Source organism: Myotis myotis, unplaced genomic scaffold (genome assembly GCF_014108235.1).
Source record: "Myotis myotis isolate mMyoMyo1 unplaced genomic scaffold, mMyoMyo1.p scaffold_m19_p_1, whole genome shotgun sequence".
Classification (NCBI taxonomy): domain Eukaryota; kingdom Metazoa; phylum Chordata; class Mammalia; order Chiroptera; family Vespertilionidae; genus Myotis; species Myotis myotis.
This window is the reverse complement of record NW_023416313.1, coordinates 24,067,822-24,092,938: the sequence shown is the minus strand read 5'-3', so window position 1 is coordinate 24,092,938 and position 25,117 is coordinate 24,067,822. Positions and strand designations below refer to the sequence as shown.

General features: G+C 42.0%; 1 protein-coding gene across 1 annotated transcript in view; it reads right to left on the bottom strand.

The window, feature by feature from the left end:
• The window catches only part of KLHL5 (kelch like family member 5), a 77,801-nt gene extending 53,782 nt beyond the window's left edge, over window positions 1–24,019 (bottom strand). The window contains exon 1 of the mRNA XM_036331522.1: window positions 23,942–24,019. The gene's annotated coding sequence lies outside the window, so the exon portion shown is untranslated. The remainder of the gene's footprint in view (window positions 1–23,941) is intronic.
• Window positions 24,020–25,117: the final 1,098 nt, after the last annotated feature.

Below are 25,117 nucleotides of genomic sequence, written 5' to 3'. Positions count from 1 at the left end.
TTGCTTTCCACCTCTATCTTCTCCCTTTAGGAAAGGAGTGCATTTCATTAATAGAGTAAGATCCTGGGTAAGATTTCATTTGAGCAAAGAATGAGGAGAAAAAGTTTGAAACTATAAAGATCAAAATACGGCAGTACTTATTCTTCAACTAAATAACATGAAGCCAATATTGCTCTAAAAATAGGATTGGACTGTGATAATATCCAAATTCCTATGACACTACTTAGAAAAAGGAAAGTGTGGCTCAAGAAATCTACCAACGACTGGGATAGGACTATTTTGGGGGTGAACAGGCATTCTAATGGTACCCTCTATTGTTAGCAAAACAAAACAATGGCCTAAACATGGTTACAATTAAGGCAAATTGATAAAGCAAATAAAAATCAATCAAATGCAATCAAATTATAAAATAATGAGTGGTTACTGTGGGCAAGACACTCTACTAGGGCACTGGGGGAGGGGGGCATACATATATGCATCTTGGTTCCTATACTCAAAAATAATTATAACCAGTTATAGAAACAAAATATTTGATAATTTAAATACAAAAAACATTTTTTGGGGTGCTCAATACCTAATACTATATCAAGTATTTCACTCAAACGGCAATGCCTTTTATCAACTGACCAAGAAAAAAAAAGCTGCTTTGGAGGCTTAAAATGTATTTCAAGGCATATGTCTATATATCTTAACCTCACACAGCTCTTTAAGAGAATCAGAGTGAGGGCATGAACAGCCATATACAATTTTGTGCTAAGTATTGTAGGACAAACCAAAAACACTATAAAAAAGAGAAAGGAGATATCAGGCTGGTGTGGGATGGTATGGGCCAGTTACGTTAGAGAGAAGGCATCTAAGAGTAGGAAGAAGTTGAACAGGCAGAATTATGATAGATTTTATAAAGGAAGAAAGACATTTAAAAAAAAGCATGAAGTGAGCACATTGACAAAGAAAGGGGGAAATATTATTTTAATCAGTCAGCCACACATACTAATTAATTTTAAGGAGTAGTACAGTTGGATAAATATGATGAGATAAAATGCCTTGAGCACAAAGCAAAGGTGTAAAGACTAACAGGCAATGCTAAGTGGACTACTGAATAGAGCAGTGTTTTATGAAATAAGTTTGGCAGTCGTATGCAAGATGCATTAGAATGAAATGACACTTCCCTTTCCTCATACCTCTGTCAGACTTCTAACTCCACTCTACCTATCCAACTTTATTTCCAACATAGACATACCACTTCATCTGTCAAGGTAGAGTCTAATTATGTTGCTCCCTCTTTTATATGCTGTTTGTGTCTCAATTTCTGTGGTGTTTTTTAAAATACATTTTTATTCATTTCAGAGAGGAAGGGAGATGGAGAGAGATACAAACATCAATGATGAGAGAGAATCACTGATTGGCTGCCTCCTGCATAGCCCGCCACTGGGGATCGAGCAGGCAACCCAGGCATGTGCCCTGACTGGGCATCGAATTGTGACCTCTTGGTTCATAGGTGCACTCAACCACTGAGCCACAATGGTTGGGCCCAATTTCTATGGAATCCTACTCATCCTTTAAGGCTCAGCACAGACATTACAATTCTTAGAAATATTTCAATTACTCCAACACTGTGGTTCTCAACAAGAATAGCACCAACACCAACACCCCCTGCATCCCAAAAGGGGTGCTGGAAGTTGGGGCTGGAATTTTAGTTGTTGGAATGACCGGAGAGTGCTATAGGCATTGAGTGGGCAGGGGCCAGAGATGGTAAATACCTTGCAAAGCATGGTATAGACCAGTGATGGCGAACCTATGACACGTGAACTCATTTTTTTGGTTGATTTTTCTTTGTTAAATGGCATTTAAATATATAAAATAAATATCAAAAATATAAGTCTTTGTTTTACTACGGTTACAAATATCAAAAAATTTCTATATGTGACACGGCACCAGAGTTAAGTTAGGGTTTTTCAAAATGCTGACACGCCGAGCTCAAAAGGTTCGCCATCACTGGTATAGACCCACACAATAAAGAACTGCCATTGCAGTAGTTCATAATGATCTTGCCATCATTGTCTTCATTCAAATAACTATTTACCAAGCATTATATGTACAAAGCACCACAAGAAACAGAAAAATGAATAACAGATTTTTTTGTTGTTAATCCTCACCCAAAGGTATTTTTTTCATTGATTTTTTTTTTTTTTTTTTTAGAGAGTAGAAAGAAGAGAGGGAGAAGAGTGAGAGACAAAGAGAGGGGGAGAGAGAGGGAGAGAGAGAAGAAAGACAAAGCAACTGGTTGTCTCCTACTGGTGTCCCTGAAACCCTTCAGTTCATGGGCTGATGCTCAAACCACTGAGCACACTGCCCAGGGCGGATTTCTTTTTACTTTTTTGTTAATCCTCATGGGCGTATATTTTTTCCATTGATTTTTTAGGGAGAGTGGAATGGAGGGAAAGGGAGAGAGAGAGAGAGAGAGAGAGAGAGAGAGAGAGAGAGAGAGAGAGAGAGATTGGTGCCTCTCACACATGCCCCAACCGGGGCCAGGGATCGAGCCTGCAACCGAGGTATGTGCCCTTGACCAGAATTGAACCCATGACCCTTTAGTGCAAGGGTTGATGCTCTGTCCTCTGAGCCACACAAGCCAGGGCAAATCTTTTTTCCAAAGAGTTTTTAAACTTACACTCTTGCAGAGAAAAGGATAATTAAATGAACATTACAAATGAAGACTATATTTTGATAAATATAATTTTATATAAATATAGTTTTTAATTGTATTTAATCTATCAATGTGAGAGCATTTATCAGAGATTCTACTTTTAATGTGCTAGCTCCAATAGCTAGAAGTGATTTTAATTGTTCTGTTGTTCGGTTGACTGTTGAAGCCTGAACTCTAGAGTGAACTTCAATAAAGGCCACTGAGATGCCAGACACTGCTCAATATAATACAGAGGAGAAATCCAAACACTTAAGGAGATGTGAATGTTAAAATATTAAACCATGCCCCTACTTCCAGGAGGGCCCAAAGACCCTTTACACCATGGTATTAAGACATACATTAAATATGACCTCTTTAATGTAGTAGCTGTTCTGAACAGTCTAGAGATGCAGGTGAGAGATTAGCCGTTGAAATAGGTTTTTTGATTTTAAAGGGAGTTCAACCAGGATTTCAGGTTGTCAAAGACCAAGTAGCAGCATTTAACCACTACTGCCATGATCATGGGTTCAGTCACACACACACACACACACACACACACACACACACACACTTAAATATATATATGAGAATATATATATATATATCTCCCACGTTTAAAGGCTGTTAAATTGCATTGTTTACCCATATCTTCAGAAAAAAATCACTTCTACTGTCGTGGTAAACAACCTGCTTCCCTATTTATAATGGTCTGGCCCTCTAGCAACTTCAGTGCGAAATTATAGCTAATTTGCCTACAAACGTCAGGTGGTCATAATAATCTGGCCACTCAGTGTATGTGTGTGTGTGTGTATATTTTTAATATATATACATTTTTAAAGCCAAACTTTTGTATCAGTGGACTTATACTGCATGTTTTTTAAAAGGAGACCTTTATTTTGCCAATCCTCTTCCATTCATTCTCCCTAGTAATCAATGTTGACAGGCTGGTGTAAAGCCTTTCACATCTTTCTTCATGTTTATAAAAGCATATATAAACTTATATGTACATATATAGGAGTTTGTTACTGTTTTATAAAAGAGACATATTATAAATATCTCTTTGGCATTTTGCTTTTCTTAATTATATACATACTAGAGGCCCGGTGCATGAAATTTGTGCACTCAGGGGAGTCCCTCAGCCCAGCCTGCTCCCTCTCGCAGTCTGGGAGCCCTCGGGGGATGTCCGACTGACGGCTTAGGCCTGCTCCCCCTGGAGTGGGCCTAAGCCGTCAGTCGAACATCCTTAGCACTGCTGCAGAGGCAGGAGAGGCTTCCACCACCATCACTGCGCTCGCCAGCCTTGAGCTGGCTTCTGGCTGAGTGGCGCTCCCCCTGTTGTAGTGCACTGATCACTAGGAGGCAGCTCCCGCATTGAGCATCTGCCCCCTGGTGGTCAGTGGTGTCATAGTGACTGGTCATTCTGCTGTTTGATTTGCATATTACCCTTTTATTATATAGGATATATTAGTATATACATATATATGAACTAATAATCTTTTTAACAGTTGCATAATCTATACTAATAAAAGCCTAGGTGGCCCTTGTGCCCTTGCGTGCGACGTCGTCACAAGATGGCCACCACAAAGATGGCCGCCAGAAGATGGCCACATGCATAGCAGAGGTGGGGTCCAGCGGCTGCTCCGTGCGGTGAGGCCTGGGGGTCCCATGGCTCTGCGCAGCATGGAGGAGGCTGGTCCCGGCGTCTGCTGCCTTGTGCGGAGGAGGCAGGTCCCGGTGGAGGAGGCGGGTCACGGCAAGGGAGGGCAGTTGTGGGTGACCAGGCTGGCAGGAGAGGGCAGTTGGAAGTGATCAGGCTGGCAGGAGAGAGCAGTTGGGGGTAATCAGGCCAGCGGGGGAGGGTAGTTGTGGGCGATTGGGCCAGCAGGGGAGGGCAGTTGTGGGCGATCGGGTCAGCAGGGGAGGGCAGTTGGGGGTGATCAGGCTGGTAGGGGAGCAGTAGGTGTCAATCAGACCAGCAGGGGAGTGGTTAGGAGATCAGGCTGGCAGGCAGAAACAGTTAGGGGCAATCAGACAGGCAGGCAGGCAAGTGGTTAGGAACCAGCGGTCCCAGATTGTGAAAGGGATGTCCCAGATTGGAGAGGGTGCAGGCCGGTTGAGGTACACCCCACCCCATGCACGAATTTCGTGCACCGGGCCTCTAGTATTTCATAAATGTAAAATACAATTTATTAAATTATCTCCTTGCTAATGGGCATTTGAGTTGATTTCAGGTGTTTGTTTTATGTTATTAAAACAATGTTGAAATAAAAATGTGTGAGGCTTTTATGTCTATGGAATTTATCCCAAAGAATAGAATTGCTGGGTTGAAGGTATGTGTATTTTATATTTAAATACATAGTTTACTTTCCTAAAACTCACATTTCCAAACCTAAAGTGAGTTTATCCCTCTAATCTATTTTATTAGGCCCAATAGTCAACAATGAGTATTATAGTTATTTTAACTCCAGATGACTACCAGGCTTGAGAATATTTTCATAGGCTATTGGCTGATTTGACTTCTAGTTTTCTTCTTTTTTAAAAAAATATTTTTATTGATTTCAGAGAGAGGAAGGGAGATGGAGAGAGAGATTGAAACATCAATGATGAGAATCATTGATTGGCTGCCTCCTGCATGGAATCGTACCTGGGATCCTTCAGTCCACAGGCCGATGCTCTATCCATTGAGTCAAACTGGATAGGGCGACTTATCGTTTTCTGAACTATGTATTTATGCTATGTTTTTTCCTTATCACTATCTAGATGCTCTTTCTATATTACAAATATTAACTCTGTCTTATTTTGCAAATAATTTAAATTCATCTGTAACAAACTAAGGATGCTAAGATAGGTACAGAGGTCAAAAAGTATATTTCTAGTCAAGTTGGAACTCTGAGTATTATAAAAGCCCCCTTGCCAGATGAAACCTATAGTTGGTTCATTAAATGAAAAAGTCAGTACAGGTATCTCCCAGTTTTTGCAAGTTTCCCTTTTATGAAAGATCTACAGTAGAACCTAATTTAGCTAACTGAAAGAGATCTGAAGAGGATTTTCACTTTTACAAAGAAAGGTGAGAAGCAGCATTCAGCATTTGTTTGGCTGCAAGCTGTTATAAGGCAGCGGCATCTCCAGCAGTGAGAGTGGCACTACCACGTTTTCCCAGGTAACTACACTTAGCTTCCCAGCATCAAGCCGCCAGGGCTGTGAACTGTGTCTGTGAGCATCTGTACCTTATTTTGGTTTGTTTTGTGCATCCCTGCTTTCCCTATATGTTAGTGTTATTTTAGGTTTTTATGTGTTATTTGGCATGATTTGGTGAGTTATTTTTTGGATCTGGGAACACCAACAATTTTTCCCATACAAATGAATGGTAATTGCTTCTTTGCCTTACACCAGCGATTTTCATCCTATTTCAGCTCATGGCACACATAAACTAATTACTAAAATTCTGCAGCACACCAAAAAATATATTTTTTGCTGATATGACAAAAAATAGATATAATTTTGATTCATTTACGCTGGATGGTTATTGTTATCATTTTTTGTGTTATGTTTATTGTTGTAGTTGTTGTTAATCCTCACCCAAGGATATTTTTTTCATTGATTTAGAGAATGGAAGGGAGGGAGAAGAGCGAGAGAGAAAGAGAGAGAGAGAGAGAGAGAGAGAGAGAGAGAGAGAGAGAGAGAGAGATGTGAGAGAGATACATTGATTCGTTGCTTCCCGCACATGCCCTGGCTGGGCTCGGGAATCGAACTTGTAACCCAGAAATCGAACTTGTGACCCTTCAGTGTGCAGGCTGACACTCTAGCCACTGAGCAACACTGGTGAGGGCTGCTGTTATCATTTTTTTATTTGATAATCTAAAGGAAAAGAGGTCAGGGTCCCTGACTAAATAGTCAGGTATTGCATGTTTTAAAAATTCTTGTGGCAACTGGCTGCCATTTCAGCTTAGAAAGTTTCATAGGATATGCTCTACTTTTGGATAGCAGGGAAAACCTGTAATTGTAAAAATTATCTTTACATATCATTAAAGATTTTATTTTAATTTAAACACATAAGTACACATTTATTCACTAATTTTTTCATATAGGGTTCATGCTTTGTTTGATATGGGCATCCTAATGAGTTTGGGTACTCTTTATTATATAAGCCATGCCCACAATGATCCATCATCTATTTTCACTTATGGTTTCTGTAAATGGAGAAAGAACTGAAAAGCACTTCTGAAAGAATATGAATACAGAATCCTTTAGACCAGTAGTCTGTCCACCATGAGATAAAAACCTTGGGCCAGATGTAAATTAATGTACTGCTTACTTCAGGAGAAGTAAGGTTTTAACCATGCATGGGAAAAAAAAGTCAGCAGAACTAAACAGTGTGCTTAGTGATGTAGTTAATTTACATTCCGGTGTGAGCTCCTTATTTCCTTGAGAACCACTAATACTCTAAACACCACTTAGCTAGCTGGTCCATGGACACTTTGATAGGCACTGCTTTAGACTTCGATGATTCCCTGCCCCCATCTCTTACAGTTATCCAATTTGATAGTAAATTTGTTAATAACTCAGTTGTATTAATTAAGCATTCAGCTTAATTTTCAAAGAAAGACTTCTCCTTTCTTTATGCTCATTAATTTACATGTTTACTCATGTTTTATAATTATTATAACAAGCATAACGGTTACAAACAGGTTTCTGAATAAACACAACTAACTTCTGGCAAGTACCTGCAGGTCTACTACAGAGCAGCCTACTTAGCCATGAGCATTCAGCTGGCCCTTGGGATAAGTTAGTACATTTAACAGAGGAAAGAGAAGCATTAGTTAGGTTAGAGCTACCGTATGAATCTTCAGAAGTAGTTGGTGAAGAGATCTTCTGCTATTATTTCCCCACATTATCACTTATTAATGGTAACCTAAGTGATACAGTGGAAAGAGCCCAATAGCTAAATCACCTACTAGCTCACTGCATAATTGGGCAAATCACGTTTTCTTGATCTTTGGTTTACTGTTCAGTAAAATGGGGTTAAGTAAGTAGCATGAGCAAGTACTTAGTAAAGATCTGGATTTGTAACAGCAGCTACTATTTCCTAAGTGCCTAAACGAGCAAGATAACATGTGGAATGCTTTACATTGAGGCATTTAGTTGTCACAAAACTCTGGCAAATGGGGTGATTTCCTCTTTCCCTCACAGATAAGGACACTGAAGTGAAGTGAGGTTACATATCTAGTGAATAGCAGGGTTCATTATGAACCAGAACTGAATCTAAAGACCATACACTTTCAAGTACACACACTGCTTCTTGCTTTCAAAGTATTCTCATTTGCAACTCACAACCACCTTGTAAGGAGGCAGGGTAGCGAGGAAGCACATTCAGAGGCTAGTTGACTAGTACAAGGTTAGACATCTAGGACAGGGTAGTAGAGCAGACTTATGTTCTTTACCAATAAGATCTGACCAAAGTTAAAGCAAATAAGGCACTAAAAAAAGGAAAACACACAGAGTAACTAAAGGACACATCACTCCGAATATAACAAATACTGTTAAGTTCATCATAATTAAATGTCAAAATGGCATTTATTCACCAAGTACAAGCGCCTTATAGATTTTCACCCACTTGGCTCCCTCCCAGTTTGTCACTATTTCGTTGGGCCAAGTGCTGAGGCACATTAACATTAAAAGAAACTTTTCATCCCTCAAATGTCTATTGGTTCTAATATCCAGTTATAGAGCAAGGAACATTGAAAAAAATCAGCTAAATTAATATTCTATGGCCTTCTTAGCCCCAAACTCATCTATAAAAGTTATCACAGCTGATACTATGAAGGCCACAACATGATTATAACAAAATGTTTACTTTTTTAAAACAGCCCTTTGACTTGATGAAAGGTAAAAAAGACTTCCTTGCCACCCATGCCTTAGATTTTGTGAATTTAAGTACATGTTTGCTGTAGCACAAGGATGAGAACTGTTATACCCTAACGACAGCGAATCACAGCTAAATTTCCTGTTTGGCATGTGTGGAGACACCCAACTGTCTTATGTGTAATAAAAAGTAATAGTGTGGATAAACGTAATCTTGTCTTTTACTGACCTGAACCAAATCCAGCAAGTGTTTGTCTTCTGTGCAGCTTTATGGCAATGAGGGACGAAAAGTAATCAATCAGTACTCTAGACACAAATATAATCAAGCATTGCCTCCCTCATTGCCTGGGTTCTCTGCACCCATAATAAGCCAATCATAGATCAACTTAATTCTGCTGCAGGACCAATCATTTTTTTATAAATTGTATATTTATATTGGACAGAACCGTGTAAGTCGAGTAAGGAAAGAGTATAAAGGGCAATGTAAGCAATAGAAGAAATATGTGAAGCAGTCTGTTTCTCAGCTGCTTGTAATTAGAAATAGTTAATCACTACAAATGTTAATTAAACCAGTTAACCATTAAAGAAACTCCCTGGCTTGCCCTAAAATTAGACCTAAAAACAAACCAAATATACCGTATTTTTCCGTGTATAAGATGCCCCCATGTACAAGACCCCCCTCCCCCCCTTTTCCAACCCCAAATTAAGAAATCAATATTTTAAACATTTTACTGGTTTTCCTCTTAAGGCCTTCTTCTTTTTTGGCATCTTAAGGAGTTGTTCTTCCTGTTTTCTCCACTGTCTGATCACACACTCAGTGGGAGGAGGTCCAAATTGTTTCTCTGTGGCTCTATGTCCATGCTCTTTTGCATAGCTGATTACACTCAGTTTGAATTTTGCAGAGTAAGACAATCGCTTACCAGTATTTATCCTTTTATTTTTTGACATCTTTATGAGCTCAGAACGCTCTGGTCCCTATTGCATCTGTGCACTCTCCACCTCCACCTCCACCTCCAATGGCATCAGCTGTCGTCAGTAACAATAAGGCTCGTGATTGGAGGAAGCCTGTTTGACAGGGTATGGGCAGCTACACACCCACGACTCCCTCATCGGCTGACTTCCATGTATAAGATGCCCCTCGATTTTCAGTCTAACGATTTTAGAAAAAAATAGCGTCTTATACACAGAAAAATACGGTATCCACTGAAAGACTGTTCTATCCATTAACTCCAGCAAAAAGCAAAATAAGGGCTGCTGTGAGTCAAATGAAATCAGTGGAGGCCAGAATTTCTTAGTGTTAATTTCTTAGGAGGCAGTTAAGAGTAGTCCTCCCAAACTCTCAATCTCCAATGGTGGGGGGAGCAATACATTTAGAAGGATGAGCTGATCCAGGCCCCTCCAAAGAATCATGCTGAATCTGTCCAGCAGTTCTAAACTCCTATAGAGCACAGAATTGAGTAGTCCTTCTTTCTGCTTATAGAAGAAATATCTCCCCCGCAAAAGCAAATATTAAGTAGAAACGAGCCAACTAGCCTCAAGTCTAAATCCCCTCTCATCTACTCTCCACTAAAGTCAAAACAACCTTCCAAAGTACAATTCTTGACCACATCACTCTTAAAACTTGTATTTTATTGTTGTTCTCAATCACCTACAAGATAAAGAAATGTCAAGATCTTTAATATGGAATTCAGTGTTTTTAACAATCTAGTAGTCTTTGTCTACCTTTCTAGCCATACCTTCCTCTCAACCCCTCTTCCTGTTTCACACGTTTTCTGCTATAGTTAACACACTACATCAAAGGAAACAAAATGTATATTATTGAATAATTCCCAAATGAAAAGGAGTATGCAAGGTACTATGGAAAATACAAATATGAGTAGAGTTAAAATCTTTTCTTTTTCTGCACTTAACCTTCAATTAGTTAACTCAGGTCTGATGGAAGAAGGTATGCCACCTAGGCAACTAGGCAACATTGCTTATAGTAAAAATGATTAGTAAAATTTGCATCTTGACTCTGAGATCTATAAATAAAACCATAAATACCTGCTAGGAAGCCATAGCATTGACTTCCCTGAGTGTGATGGCTCTTGTAACTGGCATATTGCTTTCAGGAACCCTGGGAGCTAAGTCTATGGAGTTGTGGAGGAGGTATTGTCTTCTGTGGGACATGAGGTTTTTAAAGCTCACAACGCACCTACCCGATGTGAGCTTTGTCTCCTTGCACTTGAAAGGATGTCTCCTAGAGAGCTACAGGAACTGTTTATAGGGATCATTGTAAGGAGCACAACCACTGATGAGGGACATGGGCTGCTGCCCTGCTGGCCAGCTGTGGTTCATGTCTGATATCCTTCTGAGCAAACAAGCCTATGGTAGCTTTAGGAGTCTGAATGTTCAGTTGAACCTAAGAAGACTCGTTCATCTGCACAGCAACAAGAATGTAAGAATGTCTTAGAATGACAGTCCAGATATTCTAAAGTTTTAAATCAAACTCCTTCCCTTCCTTGTTTGCTCTTTTAGTCTAAGCTATATCCCTGACAAATCCACCTAACTCTATACACAGCTTTTACTCACCTTTCTCTGTTGTCATTTTTTCCCCGCTTTTTTTCTGGGGATTCCCTTTTCTAGGTAACATCAACTAATTCCCTGTAGTCCATCTCCTCAGCCATCTGCTGAGGGGAAGCTATGGATATTTTTCAATGAGGAAGAAAGGAGATATAGCATAGGTAAGGAATGCAAGGAAACTCTGCTAGATAAGCTAAGTACACACAGCTTCCAGAAAAAGAATGGGAATTTATTAGAGAAAAATAACAAGTTGGTGGGGAAATATGGCTAAAGTGAAAAATGTCCAGATAGAGTGTCTAGACCAGGGGTCCTCAAACTATGGCCCGCGGGCCACATGCAAATACAAATATTGTATTTGTTCCCGTTTTGTTTTTTTACTTCAAAATAAGATATGCGCAGTGTGCATAGGAATTTGTTCATAGTTTTTTTTTTTTAAACTATAGTCCAGCCCTCCAACGGTCTGAGGGACAATGAACTGGCCCCCTGTTTAAAAAGTTTGAGGACCCCTGGTCTAGACCAGCAGTCGCCAACCTTTTGGACCTCACGGACCACCAGTGGTCCACGGACCATGGGTTGGCGTCCACTGGTCTAGAGACCAATTTGGATGGTAGAAAAGAGCAGAGCAAGGCAGTTTATTAAGTGCTCCCTTCTTCCTGCATTATTCGCCATGGGGAGAAGCCAGGGAGCTCTGTATCAGCATCTAAAGCAGAGGACTTGTAAGATTTAGACAACTTAGGACTCTATATACCTAGGGAGAGGGAGAAGGGATGGATGAAAGGATTAGAATGGAGGTGGTGCCTGCCAGGGTTCAGGGAGGGGATATTGTTGCTACAAGGCAGCTCCAGTTCCGTCTTCTTATCTTGATTACCTTAATTAGCCTGTCCCTCTAGAACAGTGGTTCTCAACCTTCCTAATACAGTTCTTCATGTTGTGGTGACCCCCAATTTCATTGTTACAAATTGAACATAATTAAAGCATAGTGATTAATCACAAAAACAATGTAATTATATATGTGTGTTCCGATGGTCTTAGGCAACCCCTGTGAAAAGGTCATTGGACCCCCAAAGGGGTCTCGACCCACAGGTTGAGAACCGCTTATCTAGAATATGCAAGCTGATGTTAACTGTGTAGTAGAGCTTTGAACTGGCATGGTAGGTTTCTTCAATCCCAAACTAGGAGAGCTGCCTCTTGCTCTATTACATATGAAGTTGCCAATTATCCTAGCTTGTGATACATTATTTCCAAACTCCGATAGTGATTAATTTAAGAACTAACCAAGATGTGGCACTTAGAAAAAATATAATTCTTCTATAATTGCTAGAGACTGTAGTTAGTTTCCTTTAATTATGTGAACTCTTGGGTTAAAACACCCATTTAACAGCAAAAGCCAGTCAACACATTAAAAGAGGAATGAAGTATATGCACAGAGAGAAGCACTGGCAAGAAATTATATAGACCTGGAGAGGAAACACAGACCCAGCTCCTAACTTTCTGTTATTGATGACAATTGCCTCTGAATTCAGCTGCACTTCCAGCCCTTGGACTCTGTGACATAAAACTATATCCCTCTGGAGAACCAAGATGGCGGCATAGGTTAACGCCGGAGTTTGCTGCTTTGAACAACTACTTCAAAAGTGAAACCAAAAAACGGAAGGGACATCACCCAGAACCACAGGAACGCTGGCTGAGTGGAAGTCCTACAACTAGGAGGAAAGAGAAACGCATACGGACACTCAGAGGAGGCGCAGTGCTGAAGTCAAATTCTGAGGTGCGGAGTGCGCGGAGCGGGCTGGCGGCGGAGGGCGCGGTTGGCGTTTTCAATCCGGAGGGAGTCGCAGACTCTGAGCTCCAGATCCGGGCGAGTCTTTAGGGACCCAGACTCAAACGGGAGAAGCGGGACTGTCTGGCTTCGGTCAGAGCGAGTGCAGCTTTCTCTCTGAGCTTTGCAGCGGGTGCTGGGACTCAGAGAGGCAGAGCCCCTGGGGACAGGACTGAGAGCCGCCATAACTGCTCTCTCCGGCCCACCCCGTTGATCCTGTGCGACCCGCCCCGCCCAAGCCCTGCACAGAGGCATTTGCCGGATAGCCTCAGGCAAACGCCAGATTAGCACCTCCCTAGAGGACAGAAGTTCTCTCACTGCAGACACAGCTGATTCTCATAGCCACTTGGCCTGGAGGTCAAACCCTCCCTGGAATTAGCTACAACAATCAAGATTTAACTATAAGACTGCGAACAAAGACCACTAGGGGGTGCACCAAGGAAGCATAACAAAATGCGGAGACAAAGAAACAGGACAAAATTGTCAATGGAAGATATAGAGTTCAGAACCACACTTTTAAGGTCTCTCAAGAACTGTTTAGAAGCCGCCGATAAACTTAATGAGATCTACAAGAAAACTAATGAGACCCTCGATGTTATATTGGGGAACCAACTAGAAATTAAGCATACACGGACTGAAATAACGAATATTATACAGACTCCCGACAGCAGACCAGAGGAGCGCAAGAATCAAGTCAATGATTTGAAATGCGAGGAAGCAAAAAACACCCAACTGGAAAAGCAAAATGAAAAAAGAATCCAAAAATGCGAGGATAGTGTAAGGAGCCTCTGGGACAGCTTCAAGCGTACCAACATCAGAATTATAGGGGTGCCAGAAGATGAGAGAGAGCAAGATATTGAAAACATATTTGAAGAAATAATGACAGAAAACTTCCCCCACCTGGTGAAAGAAATGGACTTACAGGTCCAAGAAGCGCGGAGAACCCCAAACAAAAGGAATCCAAAGAGGACCACACCAAGACACATCATCATTAAAATGCCAAGAGCAAAAGATAAAGAGAGAATCTTAAAAACAGCAAGAGAAAGAAACTCAGTTACCTACAAGGGAATACCCATACGACTGTCAGCTGATTTCTCAACAGAAACTTTGCAGGCCAGAAGGGAGTGGCAAGAAATATTCAAAGTGATGAATACCAAGAACCTACAACCAAGATTACTTTATCCAGCAAAGCTATCATTCAGAATTGAAGGTCAGATAAAGAGCTTCACAGATAAGGAAAAGCTAAAGGAGTTCATCACCACCAAACCAGGATTATATGAATGCTGAAAGGTATCCTTTAAGAAGAGGAAGAGGAAGAAAAAGGTAAAGATACAAATTATGAACAACAAATATGCATCTATCAACAAGTGAATCTAAGAATCAAGTGAATAAATAATCTGATGAACAGAATGAACTGTTGATTATAATAGAATCAGGGACATAGAAAGGGAATGGACTGACTATTCCTGGGGGGGAAAGGGGTGTGGGAGATGCGGGGAGAGACTGGACAAAAATCGTGCACCTATGGATGAGGACAGTGGGTGGGGAGTGAGGGGGGAGGGTGGGGCGGGAACTGGGAGGAGGGGAGTTATGGGGGGGAAAAAAAGAGGAACAAATGTAATAATCTGAACAATAAAGACTTAATTAAAAAAAAACCAAAACTATATCCCTCTTCTAAAAAAAATACATTTTTTTTTTTTTTGCTTAAGCTAGTTTACGTAATATTCTGTAACTTGCCACCAAATAATTCCTAAGACCAAAATATGCCATAATGTATATATACACAATCCATTTTTATCATATTGAAAGATTCTGTTAATATTATTTTAAAGAGAAAGAAGAGAGAGGACTTAATTATAGCTATTGTCTATTGGGGTTATAAACTTCCATTCATCTTTTTAATCTCATAGAATCTAAAACAGTGCCTTCTACACATTACATTGAACCAAATGTGTATTGAATGAACATATAATTCAAAAAGAACAAAATTCACTTGGCTAAAATAGTACATCTAATTGTGAAGCTTTCAAAAGATTTCATTTCCAATTAATAAAAGATGTTCTTTATAATTTTCATTAGCATAATTCTGTGATTAAACACACATGTATACACAAAGAAATGCTGCTTTCTGTTTTCTAAATAGAATCTTGAAAATATAATTTGGATGTTATTTATTCAGATTTTATTTTAACTCCTGGGACTATGAAGCCTGCTTAGTGTAGTAGTGGTCATTAAGAGTGTCCTCAGACTGTTCCAGTTCTCCTTCTGGGCACTTCATAGAGTTGCATTTGCCCACCTCCTTGAAGTCGAGTGTAGTGTTTTGACTTGTTTGACCAATGAAATGGCAGTGGAAATTACATGTGTCATTTCCAGGTAGAAGCCTTTAAGAGCCAACGTGCAGTGCAATTCATCACATCTTTCCCCTGCCTTGACAATTGTGGAAGCAGTGTTGAGATGGAGCCTCTGACAACTGGGACTCTGATAACAGAGCTATCCTGCTGACCCTAACTGGACATGTATTGTGACTGAGAAATAAACCTTAGTTGTTTTAAACCACTAATATGTGAGAGTCCTTTGTTACCAGAGCATACTTTACCTTACCTGATATACTCAATAAATCCCGTTCTCATAAATGGAGTGTAGACACTGAATAGCTCTGACCCTCATTTATCTTCAGAATGGTAACATTTTGTATATCACCACATCATTTATAGAATAGTTTCTTATAGGAGTGTCCCTTATTACCCAAACTCTCAAAATCCAATCAGGAACTGAATGGATTTATATAAATTTTTGGACTAATCCCTCATTCTCTCAATTCTCACTATGTGCTAGCTGAAACTCAAGAACCACTTTCCTCCATACTCTTGCCATCTATACTCAGAAAAGAAATTTAGACAGAAAAAGATTGTTAATACACTATTATCACCCTTAAAGCTGTTATTCTTTATAAAATTTTATTTATTTTTAACCTTTAAAATAAATTTATCGGGCAGCTGGGGGAAGGAAAGCCCAGGTAGGCCCTGATCACCGGCCAGGACTAGGGACTCTACCCGAGGGATGCCAGATTGCGAGAGGGCGCAGGCCGGGCTGAGGGACACGCACTCCCATGCACAAATTTCATGCACCAGGCTTTTGTTGATTAATAAAATTATACAGGTTTCAGATATACAATTCTATAATACATATCTGTATATTATATTGTGTGTTCTCCAGCCGAAGTCAATTCTTTCATTTTGTTTATGTGATGTATCACATTTATTGATTTGCAGATATTGTATTAACCTTACATCCTGGAAATAAATCTCACTTGATCATGGAGCATGATCTTTTTAATGTATTGCTGCAGCCAGTTTGCTAATAATTTATTGAGGATTTTAGCATCTATGTTCATCAGAGATTAGCCTATAATTTTCTTTCTTTGTAGGGTTTCTATCAGGTTTTGAAATTAGGATAGTGCTGACCTCGCAAAACAAATTTGGGAGCCTTCCCTTTTCTTGAATTTTTTGGAATAGTTTGAGGATAGGTGTTAGTTCTTCTGTGAATGTTTGGTAAAATTATCCTGTGAAGCCATCTGGTCCAGGACTTTTGTTTGTTGAAGGTTTTTTCGATTACTGCTTCAATTTCATTAGTTGTAATTGGTCTATTCAGATTTTCTGATTCTTCCTGATTCAGCTTTGCAAGATTCTGTTTCTAGGAATTTATCCATTTTGTCCAGACTGTCCAATTTGTTGGCACACAGTTGTTTGTACTATTTTCTTATAATTCCTTGTTATTTCTGTGGAATCAGTTGTTACTTATCCTTTTTCATTTCTGGTTTTATTTGTGTCCCCTCTTTTTTTTCTTAAAGAGTCTGGTTAAAGGTTTGTCGATCTGTTTATCTCTTCAAAGAACCAGCTCTTGGTTTCACTGATCTTTTAAATTTTTTTTTGGTTTAGATTCTATTTCATTTATTTCTGCTCTGATTTTTATTCTTTCCTTTCCTCTACCCCAGTGGTCGGCAAACTGTGGCTCGCGAGCCACATGCGGCTCTTTGGCCCCTTGAGTGTGGCTCTTCCACAAAATACCACGTGCGGGCGCGCATGTACAGTGCGATTGAAACTTCGTGGCCCATGCACAGAAGTCGGTATTTTGTGGAAGAGCCACACTCAAGGGGCCAAAGAGCTGCATGTGGCTCACGAGCCGCAGTTTGCCGACCACTGCTCTACCCAATTTGGGCTTTGCTTGTTGTTCTTTTTCTACTTCCTTTAAGGGTAAAGTTAGATTGTTATTTGAGATGTTTCTTGTTTCTTGAGGTAGATCTGCAATGCTATGAATTATCCTCTTAGGACTGCTTTTGCTATATCTCATAGATTTTGGGTTGTTGTGTTCTCATTTTCTTTTGTTTCAGGTATCTTTTGACTTCTTCCTTGACCTCATTATTAACCCATTCATTGTTTAGTAACATGTTATTTAATTTCCATGATTTTCTGTGTTTTTTAGTTTTTTTTCTTATGATTGACTTCTAGTTTCATACCATTATGGTCAGAGAAGATGCCTGACATGATTTCCATCTTTTTAAATTTATTGAGACTTGATTTGTGTCCTCACATGTAGTCTATCCTAGAAACATGTTCCATGTGCACTTGAAATGAATGTATATTCTACAGCTTTGGGTAAAATTCTCTTAAGATATCAATTAAAGCCATGTGTTCTAATGTGTCCTTGAAGGCCACCGTCCTTGTTGTTTGTTTGTTTGGAAGATCTATCCACTGTTGTCAATGGGGTGTTAAAGTCCCCTCCTATGACTGTATTATTGTCAATCTCTCCCTTTATGCCCATCAATATTTGCTTTACTAGTATATATGTAGGTGTTCCTATGTTATATGCATAAATGTTTACAAAGGTTATATCCTCTTGTTGGATTGCTTCCTTTATCATTATGTAGTGCCATTCTTTGTCTCTTCCTATAACATTTGTTTTGAAGTCTATTTTGTCAGATACAAGTAATGCTACTCCAGCTTTTTTTAAGTTTCCATTTGCATGAAATACGTTTTTCCATCCTTTTACTTTTAGTCTGTGTGTACATTTTGTTCTGAGGTGGATTTCTTATAGACAGTTCTTATTTCCTTATCCATTCAACTACCCTATATCTTTTGATTAGAGCATTTAAGCCATTTCCATTTAAAGTGATTACCGATAATTAAGTTTTTATTGCCATTTTATTCTTTTAACTATATTCCTGTTTGTTTTTTCTCTTCTTCATCTTCTTAAAGAAGACTCTTTAACATTTCTTGTAATACTTGGTAAGTGGTAACGAATTCCTTTAGCTGTTTCTTATCTGGAAGATCTTTATTTCTCCTTCAATTTTGAATGAAAGCCTATCTGGGTAAAGTAGTCTTGGTTGTAGGTCCTTCCTTTTCATCACTTTGAATATTTCATGCTAACTTCTTCTGGCCTGAAATGTTTCTGTCGAGAAATGAGCTGACAGTCTTATGAGAGCTCCCTTGTAGCTAACTAACTGCTTTTCTCTTCCTGCATTTTAGATTCTCTCTTTGTATTTAAACTTTTGCATTTTAATTATGATGTGTCTTGGTGTGGGCCTCTTTGGGTTCATCATGTTTGGGACTCTCTGTGCTTCTTGGACTTGTGTGTCATTTTCCTTCACAAGATGAAGGAAATTTTCAGTCATTCATTCTTCAAATATGTTCTCAATCCCTTGCTCTCTCTCTTCTCCTCTGGTACCCCTATGATGCAGGTGTTACACTTCATGTTGTCTCAAACATCCTTTATGCTATCCTCATTTAAAAAATTTTTTTCTTCATTTTTAGAGAGAAGAAGGGAGAGGGATAGATAGAAATATCAATGAAAGAGAAACATCAAGCGGCTGCCTCCTGCACAACCCATACTGGGGATTGAGCCTGCAACCTGGACATGTACCCTGACCAGGAATAGAACTGTGAACTCTTAGTTCAGGGGCTGATGCACAAACACTGAGCCACACTGGCCAGGCTATCCTCATTTTTAAAAATCCTTTTTTCATTTTGCTGCTCTGATTGTTTTCTGTTACCTTCTCTTCCAAATTGCTGATTTGATCCTCTGCTTCATCCAACCTACTGTTTATTCCTTCTAGTGTATTCTACATTTTAGGTATTCTATTCTTCATTTTAGGTATTGTATTCTTCATTTCTGGTTCTTTGTTATGGCGTCTATGTCCTTTTTCATGCTATCTCTTTGTTAAAGTTCTCACTAAGTTCTTTGAGCATTCTTAGTCCCATTTTTTTTTAACTCTATATCTGGTAAATTGCTTGCCTCCATTTCATTTAGCTTTTTCTGGAGATTTCTCCTATATATGTTCTTTCTTTTGGGGCATGTTTGTCTTCCCATTTTGGCTGCCTCTTTGTGTTTGGTTTTATGTATTAGGTAGATCTACTGTGACTACCTTGGTAGGGTGGTGTTATGAAGTAGGTGTCCTGTGAGACCCAGTGGCACAGTCTCCTTGATCAGCTGATCTCAGTGCTCCAAGAATGTCCCTTGCTTGGGTTATGTGGGCCCTCCTGTTGTAATGAAGTTATTTTTTTAAAGACATGCATTTTTTTCCTATTGATTTTTTAGAGAGGGTGGAAGGGAGAGGAGATTGAGAGAGAGAGAGAGAGAGAGAGAGAGAGAGAGAGAGAGAGAGAGAGATTGGTTGCCTCCTGCACACACCACAACTGGAGCTGGGGATCAAACCTGCAACCCAGGCATGTGCCCTTAATGGGAATCAAACCTGTGACCCATCAGTGCATGGGCCAATACACTATGGCCACTAAGGCACACCTGCCAAGGCTGTAATGAAGTCTTGATTGCTACTGGCCCATTTGTGTGTGGGGTCAACCCTCAGGCTGGCTGATTGTGAGGATCGATCCCAACCAGTGTACAAGCTGCCGTGCAGCTTCTGACCACATGAAGGGGAATTCGCCTTAGCAGTGTATGGTGCCTGCCAAGACCTCCCTTTGGATATTCTGCTTGTGAAGCTAATTGGATCCTGCTCTGATGTTGTCTGGAGCTGGCCACTGAGTATGTTGGTTCTGAGGCCTCTTAAGAAGGACTCTGGTGCAGGCCAACATCAGATGTTGCTTGAGACGGGCCCTCGCAACCTGTTTGGAGCTGCAAAGCAATCCATAGTTTGTGGCTGCCTTTGCTGGGCCTGGCTCTATGTGGGAAGGATCAAGCTTTTACCACACCGGATCCCTGGGGCAGGTCAGCAAAAAGGAACCCCAAGATCCTCCTCCACCTGCCTGCCAACTACCCGTTAGGCTCAGTCGCTAAAAGAGCCTCTGGCGATACTCGAGTTGTAATAGGTACATTTTCAATGAATCATCAGGTAAGGGCAAGTGGTGTTCCCCAGGTCTATGCAGGTTCAAACTTGGTGCTAGTGCCTGGTCTGAGGCCACTCAGCAAATATTCCAGGGTATATACCTGCTGGGGGTCTGCAGACCTTTGTGATGGGGCCAGGTCTCAGAGAGTCATCAGGGTGAGGCCAGCAGACTTTATCAGGCCCTAACCAACCAAGATTTGGCCACATGAAGGGAGGGCTCTGCACTGTTTGGGTATGCCAGGGAAAAATTTCCTCCACCCTAGAGCCACAGAACGTAGTCTGTCCCAGATTCTACGAGGAGCCTGATCTCAGTTGTTTGGGGCAGCCAGGAGTAGGGAAAGGGGGAGGTGCTGGTCAGGTTTGGGGGTAGGTAGGGAGAGGGGCCCCCACCCCATAGTTACACAATACAGTGTCTCCTGAATTCTGCCTAAACCTCAGTAGGTGGAGGCACCAGGAGTTGGGAGGATGGGGCTGCTAGGAGCCTGGTGAGTGGGGCTAGCAGATCTCTCCTGAGGGGATGGTGCCAGTTACAGTCAAGGGAAAGTGGGGTAAGGGCCCCCACACCAAAGCCACACCACTCTTTCCTGACACCCCCTGAGTTTGCCCAACCCTCTACACCCTGGACCAGGCAGCTAACTCCTCAGTAGGATGCAAGCTCCACAGGGTGGGTGATAGGGAGTCCAGAGGGAAGGGCTTTCCCGGAGGCTGATGCTATATGGAGGGACATGCTCCACCCCAAAAAGATGGTGTCTGCAGTGCAAGAGAGTGACTCAGCACAGGGGTAGCTATCCCCTCAGCTCTCTCCCTAGAGCCACAAACCCCAGTCTCTCCTTACTCAACTAGTCTGCTCCGCCCTCCCTCCAAAGGAGCCCAAGGTGAGTGGCTGGGAAAGAGATTTTATGCAATGGCCCTTTAAGAGGGTGCCTGTGTATCTCGTAGACTCTGGTCTCTCCTTGGCAGACAGAATCCCCACTGATTTTCACAGCCAGATGTTAAGTGGTTGCTGGGGAGCCTAGGGTGGGGGTTGAAACTCCATGCTCCGCAACGGGAACATTTGCAGCTGAGATATCCCTCTGGAATCTCAGATGCAGCCCTTGGGAACAGGCCAGCTCTTTTCATGTCTACCCCCTTCCTACCAGTCTCGATGTGGCTTCTTCTATAAATCCTTGGTTATAAGATTTCTTTTCAGCCCGTCTACAGGTTGATTGCTCTATATTTTAGTTGTAATTCCAGTTTGGTCCTGGGAGGAGGTGAGTGGAACATCCACCTACTCCTCCGCCATCTTGGATCCTGGCCCTTAAAGCTGTTTTTCTACTACCCAATACCTATTCCACTCTCAACATCTATTGAACGAATTGAGTGCTGGCATCATTCTAGTCTTACAAATAAGAAAACAGATTCAGAGTGGTTCATAAATTTGCCAGAAACAATGCTGCACATTAGTGGTAGTATCCCAGATTTCCTGGCTTCAAAGTCCTTTCCAGTATGTACCATGCTTTCTAAGGTCTCTTACCACTACAGAATTCTAGGATTTATAGTAAAATAATAGTATCAATAATGTTTGTGATGGAAAGGACATGTTAATCACATGTTTACATCTGAGAATAACTGAAGTTATTCTTCAAGGAATTCTATTTGTGTAAACCTAGTCTAACTCAAGACCAGGAGTAGCCTTGAAGCGCCGAATAGGAAAAAGCCCTAAAGGTCATTTGGTCCAAAAGGCAACCTGCAGAATAATGAAGAACTATGAAAGAATTCAGGAGAAAAGTAGCCTTTACCTTTAATATATATAATATTAAAATTCTGACTTTTTAATTATCTTCACTTTGGAAATAAATTGGAAAACCTCAAACTCTTTGCTTTCCAGTTCCTATCAAACCTCAGTTGTAGGAAATTCTCATGAAGAACCATTTGAAGAATAGGCAGTCCAGCCATTTCGACAGGTTCAGTGGTTTTCCATTTGTGTTCCATAGTCAAATAAATTTGGAAAAGGTAACAAAATGTAACACCCTTTAAAAGAGTAAATTTGAACATTAGCCAAGAAAGAGTAAATAACTACTAAAATTGGTCTAATCCAGCTATCTCAAATTTATTTGAACTAGAATCTTACTTTAAGTAATAAACTATTGATTTCTCATTTCTTAGGACACAGTTTGGGAAATACTGTCCTAGGTAATTTTATTTTCTTTTTTAAAAATATATTTTTATTGGTTTCAGAGAGGAAGGGAGAGGGAGAGAGAGAGAGAGAAACATCAATGATGAGAGAGAATCATTGATCAGCTACCGCCTGCATGCCTCCCACTGGGGATGGAGCCAGAAACTCTGGCATATGCCCTGGCTGGGAATTGAACCGTGACCTCCTGGTTCATAGGTCAATGCTCAACCATCAAGCCACAGCAGCTGGGCCTAGGTAATTTTAAATGTTATGAATGGATCAAAAAATTAAGCTTTCAGAAAACTTACCTTTAGAGTTTTATTACTGCCCTTTATTGAAGAACACTGTTGTCCAAAATTCATTATTTTCTGCAGGATATTTTTAAAATGTCGCCAAATGCCATCATACAGTTTTATAGTATGCACTTTCCCTGTCACTTTGTATTGTTTTTTTTTTCCTGCTCTGCCTCAATTTTCTCACTTAGTTTTGTTTCTTCCTATGGTACTATATGCTTCAAATAATGTCTGGAACTATCTATTGTATATATTAAGACCTATCTTCCTACAATTTCACAAGGATTTCTACCTACCTGCCCCATTACCCACAAATAGTATATTCACCTTTGTGTAAAGGTATTCACATAGTTATGGCAAGTCAATAGTATATACACATTCACGATCTAGTTAAATTCACAAATGCTTAAAACCAGAAATAAGTCATTATTGCCCCCCCCCCCCGCCCCCAGTGGTATAATAACCAATAAGACTTGTTAATCTGTTTTCTAAAAGGAAGGAGAAGGAACATTTATTAGGCACTAGTGACTGAAGGCATTTTTTAAAGGGCATTTGCATATGCACACGGATGCACAAAACAGTGGTCAGATTGGCTGGCTGGGTGGGCGGGAAGAGGGAATGTGTATACATTATCCCTTTTGAATTCTGTGAGTGCATCAACCATTGAAACACATTTTCCAAAATCAAACGGATCAATAATAAAGATGGCAGTGGGGCTTTCCTCTTTGATACAGCAAACTTTCTCCCTTAGCTTTTGACGCCGAAGGATGCCCTGCAATGCTTAAAAGGAATAAAGTTTCACCCCGGCACGCCAGGGCTCATCGACATAAAGTCCCTTCCTGGTTCTCCACACTCTGGGGCGAGGCAATGACTTAACCCAAAACTCAGAGCACGAGCGTCTGCGGGAACAGCGCGGGGACCTGAAATGGTTCCCGGCTCCCGGCGGAACAGTCCCGGGAGGAGCCATGATCCTGGACAGCGGTCCCCGCCTCCCAGGCCCGCCGCCCGCGCCGCGGCCACAACTTTGCACAACTCAGGGCGGCCCAGACGCTCCGGGGTCCGGCTGCGCGGCACGGGGACCCGGGCCGGGTTCGAGCCCGGACGCGGTGTGGGGAGACCCCCGCCTGGCTGCCTCCTGGGGCGGACGGAGGGCCCAGCGGGCCGCGGGCCGTCCAGACCGGGGGGAGGGTCGCGTGGGGACCGGCTGCCAGGAGGAAGTTGCACTTACCTCGTCGGGCTCCCGAGGCGGCCGGGGGTCACGGCGGGGCGGGGCGGCGGGCCGGCGGGGGGCGGGGGCCGGCGGGTGGGGGAGAGGGATGCTCGGCCCCTCAGGCGCCCCCAACCCCTCCCCGGCAGCCTCAGCCCCGGCGCCCGCCGGGCCGGGGCGGGCCACTCCCCCTCCGTCAATCTGCACCAGGTCTTGGGGGGACCAACTCTTCGGGCGAATCGGAGGGAGCGGGCGGGAGGGCGAGGGGGTGGGAGTCGGGACCGATCGCCCGCCCGTCAGTCCAGGCGCCGAGCGAGCGGCTCCCGCCCCGCCCCGCCCCCTCTCGCCAGGCCCCGCCCCCACAGGCCCCGCCCCCTCCTCGCCGGCGCTGGGCCCCGGGAGGCTGCCGCCGCCTCCGGGTTGGCGGTTTCTATTCCCCCCGCGCGGCGCCCGCCGACGGCCCGGGCCTGGGGAATGGAGGGGAAGAGGGGAGAAGGGGAGAAACGGCGGGGAGGGCGCGGGCTGAGGTTTGGAAGCTCATGGGGGAGGAGGACGTCAGTCTGGGCGGGGCTCTGGGGCAGGGGGCGGGGGCGGCAGCCCTGACAAAGATTCCGGTTGTTCCCCGCCCCTTGAAACTGGGAACGGGGCATTCTTGGGTGTGGAAGTTTAGGAAGAGGTCCCTCTGCAGGGCTGGAAGGCGACCAGACAGTGGGCCTGGGGTTTGCTTCCTAGGAGAACAGGACTGTATTGTCCCGGAGCTTTGGGGAAACTCACCAAGAGTCGCCTCTTTTCCAGTCTCTGCACCCTTCTTGCAACAATCTGATCATTACTGTGTCCCAGAGATGGTGTGTGCCACAGGGATTATGATTCTCAGCACTGTCCATAATCATCGTTTTCCAATGGCGGGTTAATAGGAATGCCACAAAAGTAGCTTCCTTATTTAAATCTTTTTAGCCAACATATATTAAACTCCCATACAGTATACTAGATGCTGAGAACAGCAATAACTAACCTACTCAGCGCCTATATGCTAAGCACAAATCTAAAGCACTTTATGTAAACTCATAATCAGACTTGAGCAAAACAGCCAAGGTACTTTCCCTCATGGAGCTTATGGTGGATAAGGGAGGACTGGGGTTTCCTTAGCTTGTTTCAGACTGATGTGTAAATGAAATGTCCACCTCCTTTTGATTCTCC